The following is an 18,440-nucleotide window of genomic DNA, read 5'->3' as shown; positions in this document are numbered from 1 at the left end:
CCCCGAAATTACACTGAAGCAGGAAGATCCATCTGATAGATGCTCCCCCCACCCATTGCTGTTTTTCAGGTTCGCCGGCGGCCTCTAACCTGAACACTGGAGGCAGCCCCAGGCATTCTTCAGGTAAGTCCCAGCTTCTGCAGATCACTTTGCTCCTGACATGTTCTAAACTGGCATGTTTTCTTACTGGCATTGCGGAGAATCAACCGTTGGGCGCTAGATTCCGGTTAGGCCGACATCTGACTGAAGGAAAACCCAGGCTGAAGTGTAAGACATTTGTGACCAGCACTTTGTATGAATTCCACCAAGGCCAGCTCGGAGTGAGCATCACCAGAGGCAAACGCAAGGTTGGTGTTAGCTAAACCAAGCTCCTTAGCTGAGCCCTGGTCCCTTTCCCCACCCCTGGTGACCAGGTATTCTGGCCTAGTCTGTCTCGCTCTAGCTCCACTTCTTAAATGAAAATGACTCACCTGAGAAAGGACCTACGCTCCGAAAGCTAGTGATTCCAAACAAACCTGTTGGACTTTAACCTGGTGTTGTAAGACTTCTTACTGTTGGATCAGGCCAAGACATCCCCTTTAGGTTCTGTGGCAGAACCTGTGATGCCGATTTGATCGACTTGGCTAGTAGCCAATTGGTGTATGTGGGATTCTCGGCCGGGCCCTGTCATTGCCTGTGATTGGTGAAGCCAGTCAGAAACTTTCAGGAAAGAAGGAGACCTTCTGGAGAGTTCCATCTTTTGTTCAGTTCTGTGAAGAAAGACAGCTAGCAAGTGCTTTGGAGAATCTTTCTCTCCTTCTCTTTCTCTGCCAGACGAGGCATTCTGGCTAAATCCCAAGACTTTCTTGTTTAAAGGGGCACAGTCAGCCATCAGAACTGGGAAAGAGATCTTGAATGTGAAAGTGCCATCCGTTTTCCCACAGATCAGAAACCGTAGTCTGCATGTTCTCCTTGTGTCTGCGTGGGTTTTCTCCGGGTGCTCTGGTTTCCTTCCACAAGTCCCGAAAGATGTGCTTGTTAGGTGAATTGGAAATTCTGAATTCTCCCTCAGTGCAGCCGAACAGGCGCCGGAGTGTGGCGACTCGGGGATTTTCACAGTAACTCCATTGCAGTGTTAACGTAAGCCTACTTGTGACAATAATAAAGATTATTATTAGTTGTTGCAAGAGTGATAGTAAGGAGGAAGAGTCAGATGACAGTATTGACTTTTATCTTGGGTCTGACTATGATGCAATGATAGAAGATGCACCCGAGTAGACTCGCCACCAATTGAGCTTGGACCACTGGCGAGCAATTTTTACAAAGCTAGTAAAGGAGTTAATAACTTGGACGAAGTACGACGAGGTAATTTATTACCGCCTCTTGCGATAACCCCATTGCAATTCCCTTCAGGTGAAAGACGTTCCCAGAGCAGGCTTGCCCCGAAGGAAAGTATAGCTGACTGCAGTCTCAGTTAGTCAGGACGAGCACAGTAAGGACTGGGGTATGATACCAAGCGAGCAATTGGTTGACCTCCATCCCTTTGAAGGGTTACAGTGTCTTTTCAATGTAGCAGAGGTTGATAGCCAGGAAGATGGTGGTTGGCCATTAAGCCTTTTCGGGATTTAAGGGGAAGGTGGTTGGCAAATCCTGTGGTGATTCTGCAACTCCAGAGGAAAGGAAAACCCAAACTGTTCACAGAGTCAGTGACGTCCCATACTCTGATTCTGAGAGTGGGGATGCCAGCGGTGGTTACGAAAACCTCAATTGGGAGGCAAACCGGTCCACCCCATGAATAGTGCCTGTTGAGTCAATTAACTTTGAGAGGACTGACCCATGTTGCTGAAGGTGGCCCTGTGAAGGCCCAGAGAGAATGCAAGGCCTTCACATGGCCACCTTCAGCAAAGGTATTGAGAAGAATCTATTGGTTAACAATTTGGTAGCCTAGTTGTAGGAAACCCTCAAAGTTTGTGCAGAAGCTCCTCAGACAAGCAGGAAGGACTGTTAGGGTTTCTGAGGGACAGCACGAGACAGGTATAGTGAAGATGTCAAAGGAGTGTAGACAAAGATGTAGGGAAGCACCAGGGGCACTCGTTAATCACCCCAAACCTTTTGAATCACCAAAGCCACCTCTGTCTCCACTAAATCCGCAGAGACTGTCTCAGTTGGAAACCGAGGAGCAATGCACGATGGACATGTTGCAGGAACACACAACCCTGATGTTGTCCACGGATGCCGAGGAGAGTCTGGGATGTCGACGGTCATGTTGGAGGGCAAATTGGTGCTGGCCGCCCTGGATGTTTCGGAACTGTTAACTACTTGTGTTTACAGAGAACGTTAAAACACAGAACACATGTTTTTTTTTGTCAGAGTCATTACTGCAATCCATTGTTGATTTTTCTCAAACATTAAAGATGGCGGCCAGATCTCTGTGTAGCCAGGCTTGCTGGCCCTATCAGGCCCCACCCTGTCAGAGTGATGGTGCAAACCACAACACCCCCCCCAATTTTTCCCCCCAGATTGTCTGGAGGGAAACACGCTGGTTTTCAGTCAGAACCTTGTACTTTGACATTTTTTAGGAAGATTCCACCCGACATATACACTGATGAAAAGGCTGGTGCCGGCTACCCTGCTACTCTTCTGGAAGACGTTAGTATTTTGCCATCTCCAAACCCGAAGCTCGTAGAACTTTCATACTCCTTGACGTTCCGCCGATCTGCCACATTAAGAGACTCCAGATTGCAGTTAAGCCAGTCCACACACACACTGTGGAAGTGCACCCAATGGGCTTTCCCATCAACATTTTCAGTCTCGGAATTATCTGTTTCATGCATTATTTCAAAAACTTGATTCCTTCGCTATGGACAATACATTGCATAATGACATCGGAATCACACAGGTCAAAGGCTAGGAATCTTATGGCGAGTAACTCACCTCCTGATACCCCAAAGTTTGTCCACCATCTACAAGACACAAGTCAGGAGTGTAATGGAATACTCTCCATTTGCCTGGATGTGTGCAGTTCCAACAACACTCGAGAAGCTCAACACCATCCAGGACAAAGCAGCACGCTTGATTGCTCCCCCTTCCACAAACATTCAAACCCTCCACCACCGACGAAAAGTGACAGCCGTGTGTGCCATCTGCAGTAACTCACCAAGGTTCCTCAGACAGCACCTTCCAAACCCACGACCATTACCATTTAGAAGAACAAGAGTAGCAGATACTGGGAACCCCACCACCTGGAGGTTTCCTTCCAAGTCACCCATCACCCTGGCTTGGAAATAAATCGCCGTTCCTTCACTGTCACTGGGGCAACACACTGGATTTCCCTCCCTAATAGCACAGTGGGTGCAACTACACTTCAAGGACTGCAGCGGTTCAAGAAGACAACTCACCACCACCTTCTGAAGGGCAATTAGGGATGGACAATAAATGCTGGCCTAACCAGCGAAGCCCACATCCCGTAAAGAATGAAAACAAATTAACCATGCCTTGTACAGTTCTTGGCATTAAGCACCAACAGTCACCATCCCGACCTACTTTTTGTCCCGGCTCTCATATTGGCTGAATGTATGACCATTGTCAGAACATCTGTCAGTAACCATTTATTTACATTGGAATCTGCATTTAATGTGAGGCGATCTCAAAACTCAGTCACCACTGAATCTTCCAATCTTTTGCTTTTACTGGAGTTGCTTGTCAGTATATGGAAAGGAAAAGTAATTGCAGCAGTAGCTGAGCATTTAAAATTGCTTGAGACACAGTCAGAATCATTGCAAATAAAATGAATGAAAATCGCTTATTGTCACAAGTAGGCTTCAAATGAAGTTACTGTGAAAAGCCCCTAGTCGCCACATTACAGCGCCTGTTCGGGGAGGCTGGTACGGGAATTGAACCGTGCTGCTGGCCTGCTTTCAAAGCCAGCGATTTAGCCCTGTGCTAATGGCAAGAATTCAATTACAGATAAAGCAGCTTGAACATGGAAAAGAATTAAAGCAGCTTGAATTCGAAATGAGGGAAAAGGAAAGAATAGCCTGAGCAGAACAAAAACAAAGATAAAGGGGGAAACAAAAAGCACAAGAAATAAACCGCTTGAGGTACAGATCTGGGAAAAACACAAAGAGACTTTGAACTTCGTAAACTGGTCATCAAAAATGAACGTCAGTTAAAATGGTCAGAGGTAGGACTTCCGGTTGCGGCTATGCGGAGCTACGTCGCACATTCGGCGGCTCCCGCAAAAATTGACTTTTGGGCTCTTTTCAGGGCCCCAACGGCACGTCTTCGACGTTTCCCGGTGTGGGAAGGAGATTATAACCGCTCCCTGATAGCATATGGCTTCTAATAAGAGCGGGGCGACTAAAAGGTGGTAGTGGACCCGAGGGAAGGTGCGAGGGAAGAACAAAATGGCGGCGGGCAGAGACCAGGCAGCGTGGATGCAGTGGGTGGAGGAGCAGCAGGAGGGTATCCAGCGCTGCTTCAGAGAGATTAAAGCGGACCTGCTAGAGCCGATGAAGGCTTCGATTGATAAGCTGCTGGAGACACAGACGGCCCAGGGGGTGGCGATCCGAGAGGCTCGACAAAAGATCTCCGACAACGAGGACGAGATCTAGGCCTGGCGGTAAAGGTGAAGGCGCACGAGGTGCTCCACAAGAAATGGCAGGAGCGGTTCGAGGAGATGGAGAATCGGTCGAGGCGGAAGAATCTGCGGATTCTGGGCCTCCTGGAGGGGCTGGACGTGGGGGCCTATGTGGTCACCATGTTGAACTCGCTGATGGGAGCGGGGTCCTTCCAGGGGCCCACAGAGTGCTGGCGAGGAGGCCCAAGGATAACGAGCCTCCGCGGGCGGTGCTGGTGTGGTTTCATCGGTTCGCTGATCGGGAGTGTGTGCTCAGATGGGCCAAGAAGGAGAGGAGCAGCAGGTGGGAGAACGCTGAGGTTCGAATATACCAGGACTGGAGTGCGGAGGTGGCGAAGAGGAGGGCCGGGTACAATCGAGCGAAGGCGGTGCTGCACAGGAAGGGGGTGAAGTTTGGCATGTTGCAGCCGGCGCGACTGTGGGTCATCTACAAGACCATTATTTTGAGTCTCCGGAGGAGGCGTGGGCCTTTGTTCAGGCCGAGAAGTTGGACACAGATTGACGGTCGGGATGGGCGATTGGGGACTGCGGTTGATATGCTGTTTTTTTTTGAGTGGGGGGCCTTTGCTTTGCTCCTGGTTTCTTTTTCTCTGTGTTTTTCTCTTTTCGGGTCGGTGAGGGTGGCTGGGGTGGGTTGGACACTGTTTTGGTTGGGTTGGTCGGGGGGAGCTCTTGGAAGGGGGTAGGTAAACGGAACAGGGGGGGTGGACGGCGGTGAGATGGGGCCCTGCGGGGGAGGGGGAGGCCCAAGTCAGGGGTGAGGGGACTGGGCCGGTAAAAGGAGCTGCGTCAAAGGTGGTGGGGCCGGGTAGGTGGAAAGCGCGGGCTTTTTCCCGCGCTGAAGACTGGAGGGGGCGGGGCCGGGGAAGCGAGGGTTGTTTCCCGCGCTTAGAATGGAAGGGGGAGAGGGAGAGCCTATGGATGGGGAACGGGAGAGGAGGGTGTGTCACACAATGGGAGGAGTCGAAGGAGAGGTGGGAGTGGCCAGGGTCAGCTGACTTGCGGAAATGCAATGGGGGGAGTAAATCAGCTAGGATGGGTCCTAGCCGGGGGTGGGTGGGGGGGAATAGAGTTGCTGCTGCTATGGCCAAGGGGGAGCTGGAGTAAGTGGGGGGGGATCGAGACGGGGGTATGCCGCTGTGGGGAACGGGCCGGGTGTGGGGTGCGGGAGCGTGGCTGGCCGAGGAGGGGGTCATGGCTAGTCGGCGGGGTAGGGGGGCGGGTAGCCCCCTGATCCGGCTGATAACCTGGAATGTAAGGGGACTGAATGGGCCGGTTAAGCGGGCCCGCATGTTCGCGCACCTGAAGGGGCTCAAGGCGGATGTGGTTTTACTCCAGGAGACACACCTGAAGGTGGCAGACCAGGTAAGATTGAGGAAAGGATGGGTAGGTCAAGTGTTTCACTCGGGGCTGGACGCCAAAAATCGAGGGGTGGCGATCTTGGTGATAAGGTGTCATTCGAGCAGTCAAGCATTGTGGCAGATAATGGCGGTACGTACGTAATGGTAAGTGGTAAGCTGCAGGGAGAGAGGGTGGTACTGGTCAATGTGTTTGCCCCGAATTGGGATGATGGGGGTTTTGTGCGGCATATGTTGGGTCAGATCCCAGACTTGGAAGTGGGGGGCCTGATAATGGGGCGAGACTTTAACACGGTGCTGGATCCGTCTAGGACGGGTAGGAAACCGGCGGCGGTCAGAGTGCTGAGGGGGTTCATGGACCAGATGGGAGGAGTGGACCCTTGGAGATTTGCAAGGCCGGGGGCTAGGGAATTTTCATTCTTCTCACATGTCCATAAGGCGTATTCCCGAATCGACTTTTTCATTTTGAGTAGGGCGCTGATAGCGAGAGTAGAGGATACTGAGTATTCGGCAATAGCCATTTTGGACCACGCCCCGCATTGGGTGGACTTGGAGATGGGGGAGGAGAGGGACCAGCGCCCGCTGTGGCGCTTGGAGGTGGGGCTGTTGGCGGACGAGGAGGTGAGTCAGTGGGTCCGAGGAAGTATAGAGAGGTACCTGGAGGCCAACGATAAAGAGGAGGTCCGAGTGGGGATGGTATGGGAGGCGCTGAAGGCGGTGATTAGGGGAGAGCTGATCTCCATTAGGGCCCACAAGGAGCGGAGGAAGCGGGGGGAGAGGGAGAGGCTAGTGGGGGAGATGGTGAGGGTAGACATGAGGTATGCGGAGGTGCCCGAGGAAGGATTGTTGAGGAAGAGGCGCAGCCTCCAGGCCGAATTCGACCTGGTGACCACCAGGAAGGCGGAGGTGCAGTGGAGGAAGGCCCAGGGGGCGATTTACGAGTATGGGGAAAAGGCAAGCAGGATGCTGGCGCATCAGCTTCGGAAGCAGGATGCAGCTAGGGAGATCGGGGGAGTTAAGGACAGGGGAGGGAGTGTGGTGCGGAGTGGGGTTGGCATCAATGGGGTCTTCAGGGACTTTTACGAGGAATTGTATCGATCCGAGCCCCCACGGGAGGGTTAGGGTTAGGGTTAGGGATGGGCCGTTTCCTGGACCAATTGAGGTTTCCAAAGGTGGAAGAGGGACTGGTGGCGGGACTGGGGGCCCCGATTGAGCTGGAGGAGCTGACCAAAGGGATAGGAAGCATGCAGGCGGGGAAGGCACCGGGGCCGGACGGTTTCCCGGTCGAATTCTATGAAAAATATATGGACCTGTTGGGCCAGTTGCTAGTCAGGACCTTCAATGAGGCAAGGGAGGGGGGGGGCTTTGCCCCCCGACGATGTCCCGGGCACTGATCTCCTTGATCCTGAAGCGGGACAAGGATCCCCTGCAGTGTGGGTCTTACAGACCGATTTCCTTGCTAAATGTAGATGCCAAGGTGCTAGTGAAGGTCTTAGCCACGAGGATTGAGGATTGTGTGCCGCAGATCATCCATGAAGACCAGACGGGGTTTGTGAAGGGGAGACAGTTGAACGCGAATGTGCGGAGGCTTTTGAACGTTATCATCATGCCGGCGAAGGGGGAGGCGGCGATAGTGGTGGCAATGGACGCTGAGAAAGCCTTCGATAGGGTAGGCGCTGGCAACGGCCCCACTGCCGCTCCCTACAAGGAGGTATACCACGAGCCCGGTGATGGCGGCTGCCCTCAAAATCTGGGGGCAGTGGAGGCGGCGTAGGGGGGGAAGTTGGGGCCTCGGCGTGGACCCCAATACGGGGGAACCACCGGTTCACCCCAGGGAGAACAGGTGGAGGGTTTTTGGGGATACAAAAGTTGTGGGACCTGTTTGTGGACGGGAAGTTCGCGAGCCTAGGTGAGCTGGAGGAGAAGTACGGGCTCCCCTCCGGGGAACACCTTCAGGTACTTACAGGTAAGGGCGTTTGCCAGACGGCAGGTGGTGGAATTCCCGCGGCTACTGCCAAACACAGTACAGGACATGGTGCTCTCGGGGGGGGTGGGTCGGAGAAATTTACCAGGTGATGCAGGAGGAGGAGGAGGCCTTGGTGGTGGAGGTGAAAGGTAAGTGGGAGGAGGAGTTGGGAGAGATCGAGGAAGGGATGTGGGCAGATGCCCGAGGGAGGGTGAACTCCTACTCATCGTGTGCGAGGCTCAGCCTCATACAGTTTAAGGTGCTGCATAGGGCACACATGACCGGGACAAGGATGAGCCGGTTTTTGGGGGTGAGGACAGGTGTGTTAGGTGCTCAGGGAGCCCAGCAAATTACACACATGTTCTGGGCATGCCCAGCGCTGGAGGAATTTTGGAAGGGCGTAGCGAGGACAGTGTCGAGGGTGGTTGGATCCAGGGTCAAACCGGGCTGGGGGCTCGCAATATTTGGGGTGGCAGAGGAGCCGGGAGTGCAGGAGGCGAAAGAGGCCGGTATTCTGGCCTTTGCGTCCCTGGTAGCCCGGCGAAGGATTCTTCTTCAGTGGAAGGATGCGAGGCCCCCATGCGTGGAATCCTGGATCATCAATATGGCGGGGTTCATTAAGTTGGAGAGGGTGAAATTCGCCTTGAGAGGGTCGGTACAAGGGTTCTTTAGGAGGTGGCAACCATTCTTAGACTTCCTGGCAGAACGGTAGACATTGGTCAATGGCAGCAGCAACTCGGGGGGGGGGGAGGTTACTTCATTTTTGCTTTTGTTATTTACACTATAGGGTCTGAGGGGGTGTCTCTACCTGTTGTGTTAAATCAGGTGTTAATGTTAATTTATTATTTATGTTCAGGGGGGAGGGGGGTATGGAGGGTTGCTTTTCTAGACTGTGTTTTGTACTTAACCCTGTTGGGTTCTTTTTTCATTTCGTTATTGATATTTTTTGAAAACCTGAATAAAATTAAAAAAAAAAAAAAAAATGGTCAGAGGTAAAGAGGAAAGTACAGTCTGAGGATAGTGAGAAAGAGCAAGAGCTTTGTAGTCGAAGGTTTGGTGGGGATCTATTCAAATATGTCCAAGCAATGCCAAGGTTTTATGAGAAGGATGTCGAAGCCTTTTTCATTTCATTTGAGAAGGTGGCTAAACAAATGAAATGGCCACAAGTCATGTGGGTATTGCTGATTCAAACAAAGTTGGTAGGTAGAGTGAGTGAAGTATTTGTATCACTATCAGAGGAGGTATCTGGGACATATGAGGTGGTGAAAAAATCCATCTTAGGTGCATATTAACTAGAGCCTGAAGCCTACAGACAAAGGTTTAGAAATTTAAGGAAAGAACCTGGTCAAACATACAGAGTTTGAAAGGATGAAACAGAGTAATTTTGACAGGTGGATAAGGGCTTTGAAAATGAAAGCTATGAAGCTCTTAGAGAAATGATAATTTTTAGAGGAGTTTAGAAATTCAATTCCTGATGTCGTGAGAACTCATGTTGAAGAGCAAAGGGTTCAAACTGCAAGATTAGCAGCAGAAATGGCAGATGATTATGAATTAGTTCATAAATCAAAGTTTGGTTTCCGACATCAGTTTCAGCCTGTGAGGGATGGTAAAAGTAAATGAGATCTGATGGGAGATAATAGATAAAAATGAAATCCAGGAGGGTGGAAGAGAAATGAAATTTTCAGATGTTTTTACTGTAATAAACTAGGTCATGTAAACTCACAGTTTTGGGGGTTTAAGAAAAGCACTGGGAAGGCTGATGTGGTAAAACAGGATAAGACATTTGGGTTTGTCAAAGTGGTAAAAGAAAGCCCAATTGAAGCGAAGGAGGTGCAAAAGAATGTACAGCCTAATCAAGAGGTGATTGATAAGAAGGTGCCAGATCTCTTTGAAGAATTTACTTGTGCGGGTAAAGTTTACTCACGTGTACCAGGAGAAGTAGGTAAAGAAGTCAACATTGACTTTCATTGGCGTTCGCGAGCGGAGCAGTGCACTAAAGAGGCCCCCGCAGGTTCGTGAAATTGCGGTCTTTTTCGGGCGGTTCCCGGGGTTTAAAAAAAAATTAAAACGTCCCCATAGTCGGTCCTGCCTCCCCACCCGGCACAAGCGCCAAACCCCCGTTCCACTGAGCCAAAGAGTAAAAACGGCGAGAGAGCGGCTGCACATGGAGGGGGAGTGGGGATCGTGACTTTGTTCCCCAAGAAACAGCCTGAAGGTCGGAGGACTCAAAGTCCACAGAAAGGAAAAAACTTTTTCTTTCTCCTCTCGTGAGAAAATGGCAAGATGCAAGAAGGAGCAGCAGTGAAGGTGAAGGCGAAGGAAAAAGGCAGGAGCTGCTGCCGCGCAGGCAGACGAACCCACAAGGCGAGGTGGAGGTTCAGGCGAACCAGGAAGCGGAAAAGCTGGTGAGCCGAACAGTGGAGCAGATTCAGGACGCGGCGACCATCCCCCGCCCCGCACAGGGGGAGGAATGTACCAGCCTCCCAGAACAGGCGCCGAAATGTGGCGACTAGGGGCTTTTCACAGTAACTTCATTTGAAGCCTACTTGTGACAATAAGCGATTTTCATTTTCGAATGGAGAAGCATGGTGAAAACAGAGCTAAACGCCATGAAGGAGGTACTCTGGACGGAGCTCCGCACAATAACAAAGGAGATGCTGGCGGAGACAACGGACAAAATGCAGTGAACCATCAAAGGCCTGGGAAGGAAGGTGGAGGCGCAGGAGAAACCAATTCTAGAGTTGGAGAGGGCCGCCTCGGACCAGAGCGACAGGATGATAGCTCTGGAAACCGAGGTGAAAAGGTTGGTAACGTCCCAGGGGAGCCTAATTGGGAAAGGACCAGGAAAGCAGGTCCAGACGGCAGAACGTTAGAATAGTGGGTCTGCCAGAGGGGATAGAGGGCAGAGACCCCACAGGCTACACCTCCCAAATCCTGGGCAAGCCAGTGGGAAGGGAAGGATTTCCAGACCCCCCAGAAATAGACAGGGCGCACAGCTCGCTCCGACCCAAGCCCAAGAGCAGCCCAGAGCGATTACCGCAAGGCTGCACCGGTGCCAAGACCGCGAGAAAATCCTAAAGTGGGCCCAGCAAACGAGATCGAGCACATGGGAAGGGAAGATCATAAGGGTGCATCAGGACATTGGGGCGGACCTGGCCAAAAGGGCTGAGTTCAACAAGGCAAAATCAGAACTCTACAAAAGCAAGGTGAAATTTGGGATGTTATTCCCGGGCAAACTCTGGGTAACATTTGAGGGGAAAGAGCTGTATTTTAACACCCCAGCGCCGGTTGATGAGTTTGTTAGATCGAACAAACTGGGGGGGGGAGCAGCGGGGACCGCGATGAAAGTCACGGGGACGGAAAAGAAAGGGAATATCGGAACAAAGAGCAGAGGACAGACTGCAAACAAGGACAATAAGATCATGAACTGTGCACGTGTTTTATATTTTGCGCGGGACTGTGCTGCCTCGTTCCCGGGCTTGTCTCCTCTCTCAATGCGATGGGGGGGACGGGGGACGGACGGTGGAGCAAGGGAAATGAGGGTGAGAAAAGCAGACAGGAGGGCGAGACAAGGGCCAGTAGGAGGAAGGTTAAACAAGGCCAGAGCTGGGCGAATACTGGGAGGAGGGCCACCGAACTGGCGAGGAGGGCAGGGAGGAAGGAGAACTGTAGCGCACCTCTCAGGGGAGAGAGCGCCTGGCACAAGGAGGGGAGGGGAACAGAATGGGGGGGGGGAGAGAATATGGGGGGGGGGGAGGGAGAACGTAGAATGAAAGAGAAGCAAAGAGGAGGGTGAGATAGTACAGTACAGACACAGGTCTCGCCGGGCAGGGAGCAGGGCGAGGAACCAAGACGGCACCTCAAGCAGCCACTCGGGAGGGCATCAGGGTGAAAGGAGACCCCGGAGGGCAAGGGTGCACCCACGTGGCATACACATAGCTGGCGGCCATGGTTGGTGCCCCCTGGACAAAGGGAAACCCCGGAGTGCTGGGGCCCAACTCCATGGTGAGAGTGGCAGCCCTGGCCATTTTGGATGGCCCCATAACAAAGGGAAACCCCGGAGTGCAGGGGCGCATCCACTGGGTAAGTATGGGCGATCCTGCAGGACCGGGAGGTCAGAAACCCCCCACCAGAATTGTTACCTGGAATGTAAGAGGACTCAACGGCCCAGTGAAAAGATACAGATTCTTCGCCCACCTAAGAAGCCTAAAAGCCGACATAATCTACCTACAAGAGATGGACCTGTGGGAGAAGGACCGACTGTTGGTAATAAAGGGCTGGGTAGGACAGACGTACCATTCATGCTACGGGACGAGGGCTAGGAGGGTAGCAACATTAATTAGCAAGAGGACGAGGTTTACGGAAACCAAGACAGTTACAGACCCAGGGGGACAGTACGTCATGGTCAGCGGTGTCCTGGAAGTTGTACTGGTAAATGTGTACTCTCCCAACTGGAAGAATTAATAATAATTGCTTATTGTCTCAAGTAGGCTTCAGTGAAGTTACTGTGAAAAGCCCCTAGTTGCCACATTCCGGGGCCTGTTTGGGGGGGCCGAAATGGGAATTGAACCCGTGTTTCTGCCTTGTTCTGCATTACAAGCCAGCTGTTTAACCCACTGTGCTAAACGAGCTCCTATAAAGAAGACCATGGCGGAAATCCCCGACACACACCGACTGATTATTGGGGGCGACTTTAACTGCATGCTGGACCCACTGACTGACCGATCAAACCCCAGAACGGGGAAAAAGTCTGGCATGGCTAGGGAACCAGGAGCCTTCATGGAACAGATGGGGGCGGTGGACCCATGGAGGTTCCTGCACCCGGGAGAAAAGTTCTCGTTCTTTTCGCAGGTGCACAAGGTGTACAGCCGTATCGACTTCTTTGCAGTGGGGAAATCGGTTTTTCCAGAGATCACGGGAACGGAATACTCCGCAATCATTATCTCCGACCACGCTCCACACTACATGGATGTGAGGTTGGAGACAGGCCAGATCCAGCGCCCCACGTGGAGGCTGGACATGGACCTCCTGGCTGACAAGGCCTTCTGCGGAAAAATATCGCGGGCCATGGGCGACTAAGTTAGTAACAACCAAAATGGGGAGGTCTCACCCTCCACGTTTTGGGAGGCACTGAAGGCCGTTATTAGAGGAGAGATCATAGCCTACAAGGCAAGCAGAGATAGGAAAGAGGGTGGCCAGGCAACAACTGGTGGACTCCATCCTGGAGGTCGATGGAAAATACTCTGAGGCCCCAACCGTAGGGCTGCTGGCAGAGAGGAAAGAACTGCAAATGGACTTCAACCTGCTATCCATCAGGAAAGCAGTACACCAACTCCGCCAGACAAGGAAGACAAGGGTGTTCATCTTCTATGAACACGGAGGCAAGGCTGGCCGCCTATTGGCTCACCAGTTGAGAAAGCAGGGAAATAGCGCAGGTAAAGGATAGCAGAGGCAGACTGGTAACAGAGCCAAAGGAGGTCGATCAGGGATTTGAGGCCTTCTATCGGGGACTGTACATCTCCGAGCCCCCCAACGGGGACGCGGGAATGAAACAGTTCCTAGACAGATTGGAACTGCCAGTTTTGGGGAAGACCTAAAAGCCTTTTTAGGGGGGAGCTGGAAGCACCAATAGACCTGGGAGAAATCATGGAGAGCATCAGCTCCATGCAGGCGGGGAAGGCACTGGGACCCGACGGGTTCCCAGCGGACTTCTACAAAGAATTCGCACCAGTTCTGGCCCCACACCTAAGGGACATGTTCGCAGACTCACTGGCAAGGAGTACCCTGCCCCCCACACTAGCGCAGGCCACAATCTTAGGGCAGCACGGTAGCCTTGTGGATAGCACAATTGCTTCACAGCTCCAGGGTCCCAGGTTCGATTCCAGCTTGGGTCACTGTCTGTGCGGAGTCTGCACATCCTCCCCGTGTGTGCGTGGGTTTCCTCCGGGTGCTCCGGTTTCCTCCCAGTCCAAAGATGTGCAGGTTAGGTGGATTGGCCATGATAAATTGCCCTTAGTGTCCAAAATTGCCCTTAGTGTTGGGTGGGGTTGCTGGGTTATGGGGATAGGGTGGCGGTGTTGACCTTGGGTAGGGTGCTCTTTCCAAGAGCCGGTGCAGACTCGATGGGCCGAATGGCCTCCTTCTGCACTGTAAATTCTATGAAATTCTATGAAAATCTCACTGATACCCCAAAAAGATAAAGACCTGACGGAATGTGGACCATACAGACCCATTTCACTGCTAAACGTGGCTACGAAAATACTCGCAACGGTCCTGGCCAAAAGGCTGGAGGGCTGCGTACCAGAGGTGGTCGCAGAGGACCACACGGGCTTTGTCAAGGATTGACAGCTCACAGTGAACATCAGACGGCTGCTGAATGTAATAATGACCCCCCCGGGGAGAGAACTACCTCCTACTTCCAGAGGTACTGGAACGGTTTGGGCTAGAAGCGAGGTTCACCGCCTGGGTGGGGCTCCTGTGCAACGCTCCCAAAGCGAGTGTCCGAACTAACACCACCAGCTCTGAATACATCCAGCTACAGAGAGGAACACGACAGGGCTGCCCCCTGTCCCCACTCTTGTTCACGCTAGCAATCGAACCCCTGGCGTTAGCCCTGCGGGAGGCGAAAAGCTGGAAGGGAATCCACTCTATGCAGTTACCTGCATAGAGGGAGGGACTAAAGGCAATACTGCAAATACTGAAAGAGTTTGGAACCTTCTCAGGCTACAAACTTATAACCTGGGCAAAAGTGAGGCATTCCCAGTGAACCCAAAAGGAGGGACAGAGCTGGAGGGGCCCCTGTTCAAAACGGCCCAGAACAGATTCCGTTACCTGGGGATCCAGATAGCCTGAAACTGGACACAGATCCACAAGTGGAACCTGACCAGCCTGGTGGAGGAAGTAAGAAAAGACCTTCAACGGTGGGGCTCATTCCCACTCTCCCTGGCGGGGAGAATGCAGACGGTCAAGATGAATGTACTGCCAAGGTCCCTCTTCCTTTTTAGATCCATTCCGATCTTCATCCTCAAGGCCTTTTTACAAAACATAGACATTCTAATCATGGCTTTTGTGTGTGTGTGTGTGTGTGGGGGGGGGGGGGCGGAGGGGGTAAGAACCAGAGAATTCCCAAACCGACACTGAAAAGGAGAAAAATCAAAGGGGGCTTGGCCTTACCAAACCTACAATACTACCACTGGGCAGCAACGGAAGAGTCAGGGGATGGGTACAAATGGAGGCGGTGTCCTGTAAAGCAGTGTTTTTCAGACTTTTTTTCCCCGGGACCCACTTTTACCAACTGACGGACCTTCAGGACCCTTGCAGGCCAACGTTCGCGAGATGTGCCAGCTGACGTCAGTGACCCGCGCTGGCTGACCTTCGCGACCCACTATCATAGATTACCTTTAACAGGCCGGCTTGGTCCTCATGATCTCTCTTGCTTCGCCATTCAATGTTACATTTCTGTTAAGGACTTCAGCTGACGATTTAAGTTCTTGCTGCATACTTTGAAAAAAAAACAAGAGGTTTGTCCTTGAACTCACCATGCTTCGTCTTCAAATGCCTTTGAAGAGGGTTTTAAACTTCATTCATCAGTACTTCCCTGCAAATAACACACATGGGCTTTGCATCCTGATTTGCATTAGCACAATGAGCCCTATACCTCAAGAAATCATCTTTATACTGCTTTGTTCCTGATTACAGTTTTTTCTTAATTGTTTGTTCACCAGAGGCCCTGGAGCTCGGGATACAGCTCTCACCAGCACTGCCTTGTCCTACCGTGGACTCTCCTAAGCTCTCTCCAGCAGATTTAGTTGTGAGATCCTGGTCTGTTTGTAGCTCTGGCCCGCTGTACCTTATTACAAAATGACCCATCTTCAGTTCTTCACACAGTCCTGTTGCTGGCAGCTACACAATGGAGGAATCTCACCTGTATGATTTTACAGGCAAAGCATTGATGTGCCGGGTGAATGACCTTCTCTCTGCCGCTGCCTCTCGTGGAAAGACTCATCGTTCATATTTAAAGGCCGGTCGCCGATGGCAATCTTTTTTTTACTTTGAAACTTTATTTATAATTCCTAATTTTTCCAAATGTATGACTTTTTGGGCGAAATTCTCCCCCAACGGCGCGATGTCCGCCGACTGGCGCCAAACACGGCGCCAATGAGACGGGCATTGTGCCGGCCCAAAGGTGCGGAATGCTCCACATCTTTGGTGGCCTAGCCCCAACATTGAGGGGCTAGGCCGACGCCGGAGGGATTTCCGCCCCGCCAGCTGGCGGAAATGGCGTTTGTTGCCCCGTCAGCTGGCGCGGAAATGCGGCGCATGCGCGGGAGCGTCAGCTGAAAGTTTCCCGGCGCATGCGCGGGAGCGTCAGCTGTCAGTTTCCCGCGCATGCGCAGTGGGGAGAGTCTCTTCCGCCTCCGCCATGGTGGAGGCCGTAGCGGAGGCGGAAGGGAAAGAGTGCCCCCACGGCACAGGCCCGCCCGCGGATCGGTGGGCCCCGATCGCGGGCCAGGCCACCATGGGGGCACCCCCCGGGGTCAGATCGCCCCGCGCCCCCCCCCCCCCAGGACCCCGGAGCCCGCCCACGCCGCCTGGTCCCGCCGGTAAATACCAGGTTTGATTTACGCCGGCGGGACAGGCAATTTCTGGGCGGGACTTCGGCCCATCCGGGCCGGAGAATCCAGCGGGGGGTCCCGCCAACTGGCGCGGCCCGATATACGCCCCCGCCGAATATCCGGTACCGGAGACTTCGGCGGGGGCGGGATTCACGGCGGCCTACGGCCATTCTCCGACCCGGCGGAGAATTATAGAAAAAAGTACAATCTTGTTTTTACTTTACAAACTCTGACTTTAGGGGAGATGAAGTAACTTGTCAAACACGCACAATATCACAGTATTTTTTACTAGTTCCACTGCATTGCAGTATCCAAACATCCAAGTCACCTCCTGCTCCATTATAACCAAAAGCAGTTACTTCCTGGTTTCCTGAGATGTCGACACAAAGTGATGTCTGTAGGTTTCTTCCAGTGTTCACATATTGACTGGCCCGGTTAAACAGTATTCCGAGAAACCTGGCCTGATTTCCTCTCACTCTATCCACCCGACTGTATCCACCCCAGTCACAGACCACTTCCCAACCAGTACTTACATTTGTGGGAGTGCAAACGGACGTTGTGCTGGCCATTGAACGGATTGACAAAGTGGCCGCAGGTTGCATATTGCAGTTCGGTGGCGGGGGATGAGCCGAGCAACGCGCAAAGAACAATAGAGCGGAGCTCCAAGCTAGGGCCACCACTGATAGCATTGCATCAATGTGGACGCCCAGCAGTCCCAGTCCCGTGCTCCCCCTCCACCGCTCTGCGCGCGGAGACAAGCACACAGCCCAGCCTCGTGCCGCCCGCCCCCTCAAACGCTGCAATCAATCGGGGACTGCCTGCGGCTGGCATTCTTAAAAGCCGGTCGTGGCAGTTGGGAACTTCTCTCAAGGATCAGGAACGCCACAACCGATCACACCACGACCCTCCTGACACCCATCCGCGACCCACCTGCGGATTGCGACCTTGAGTTTGAAAAACCCTGCTGTGAAGGAACGACCCTCTGGGCCCTGGCTACAGCAGCACTCCCATCCTCCTCAGCAAGATACACAATGAGCCCAGTGGTAGCGGGCATGCTGAGAACGTGGACCCAGTTGAGACAGCACTTTGAGATAACTAAAATGTCCCCCATGGCTCCCATCTGCGGCAATCACAGATTCCCCCCAGCCATGCTAGATATCACCTCCAAAGGATGGAGGCGGGACGGGGGCACACTGGCAGTCGGGAACTTGTGCGTAGGGCACAGACTGGCGACACTGGACGAACTGACGAGGACGTGGAAACCAGCAAAAGGACAGGAATTGAGACACCTTCAAATAAAACACTTCCTCCACAAAGAGACAGTAGGGTACCCCGGGGCCCCAGAAAACACGGTACTAGAGGACCTGATTGCCACAAGCAGTGAGAAGGGATGCTGTGTGGCAAAATATACAGACAGCTACTGGACAGAGCTCGAACACCACTGGACCAGACCAGACAAAAATGGGAGGACGAACTGGGGACAGAGGTAGGGTGGGGACTCAGGAACGAAGCACTGAGCAGGGCGAACTCCACCTCTTTCTGTACAAGGCTAAGCCGAATACAGCTCAAAGTGGTGCACACAGCACACCTGACCAGAACCCGAAGGAGCAGGTTCTTCCCTGAGGTGGAGGACAAATGTGAGCGGTGCCAGAGGGGCCCGGCCAACCACACCCACATGTTTTGGGCTTGTCCAAAAACTTGCTGGGTTCTGGACAGCCTTCTCGGAGGCAATGTCAAGGTTGTTGGGGTGAGGGTGAAGCCATGTCCAATAGTGGCAATCTTCGGGGTATCAGAGCAGCCAGAATTACACACGGGGAAGGGGGCCAATGCCCTTGCTTTCGCTTCCCGAATCGCACTCCGGAAAATCCTGCTAGGTTGGCGAT

The sequence above is a fragment of the Scyliorhinus torazame genome, chromosome 22, assembly GCF_047496885.1.
Source record: "Scyliorhinus torazame isolate Kashiwa2021f chromosome 22, sScyTor2.1, whole genome shotgun sequence".
Lineage (NCBI taxonomy): Eukaryota > Metazoa > Chordata > Chondrichthyes > Carcharhiniformes > Scyliorhinidae > Scyliorhinus > Scyliorhinus torazame.
Note: the sequence above shows the minus strand (reverse complement) of the source record.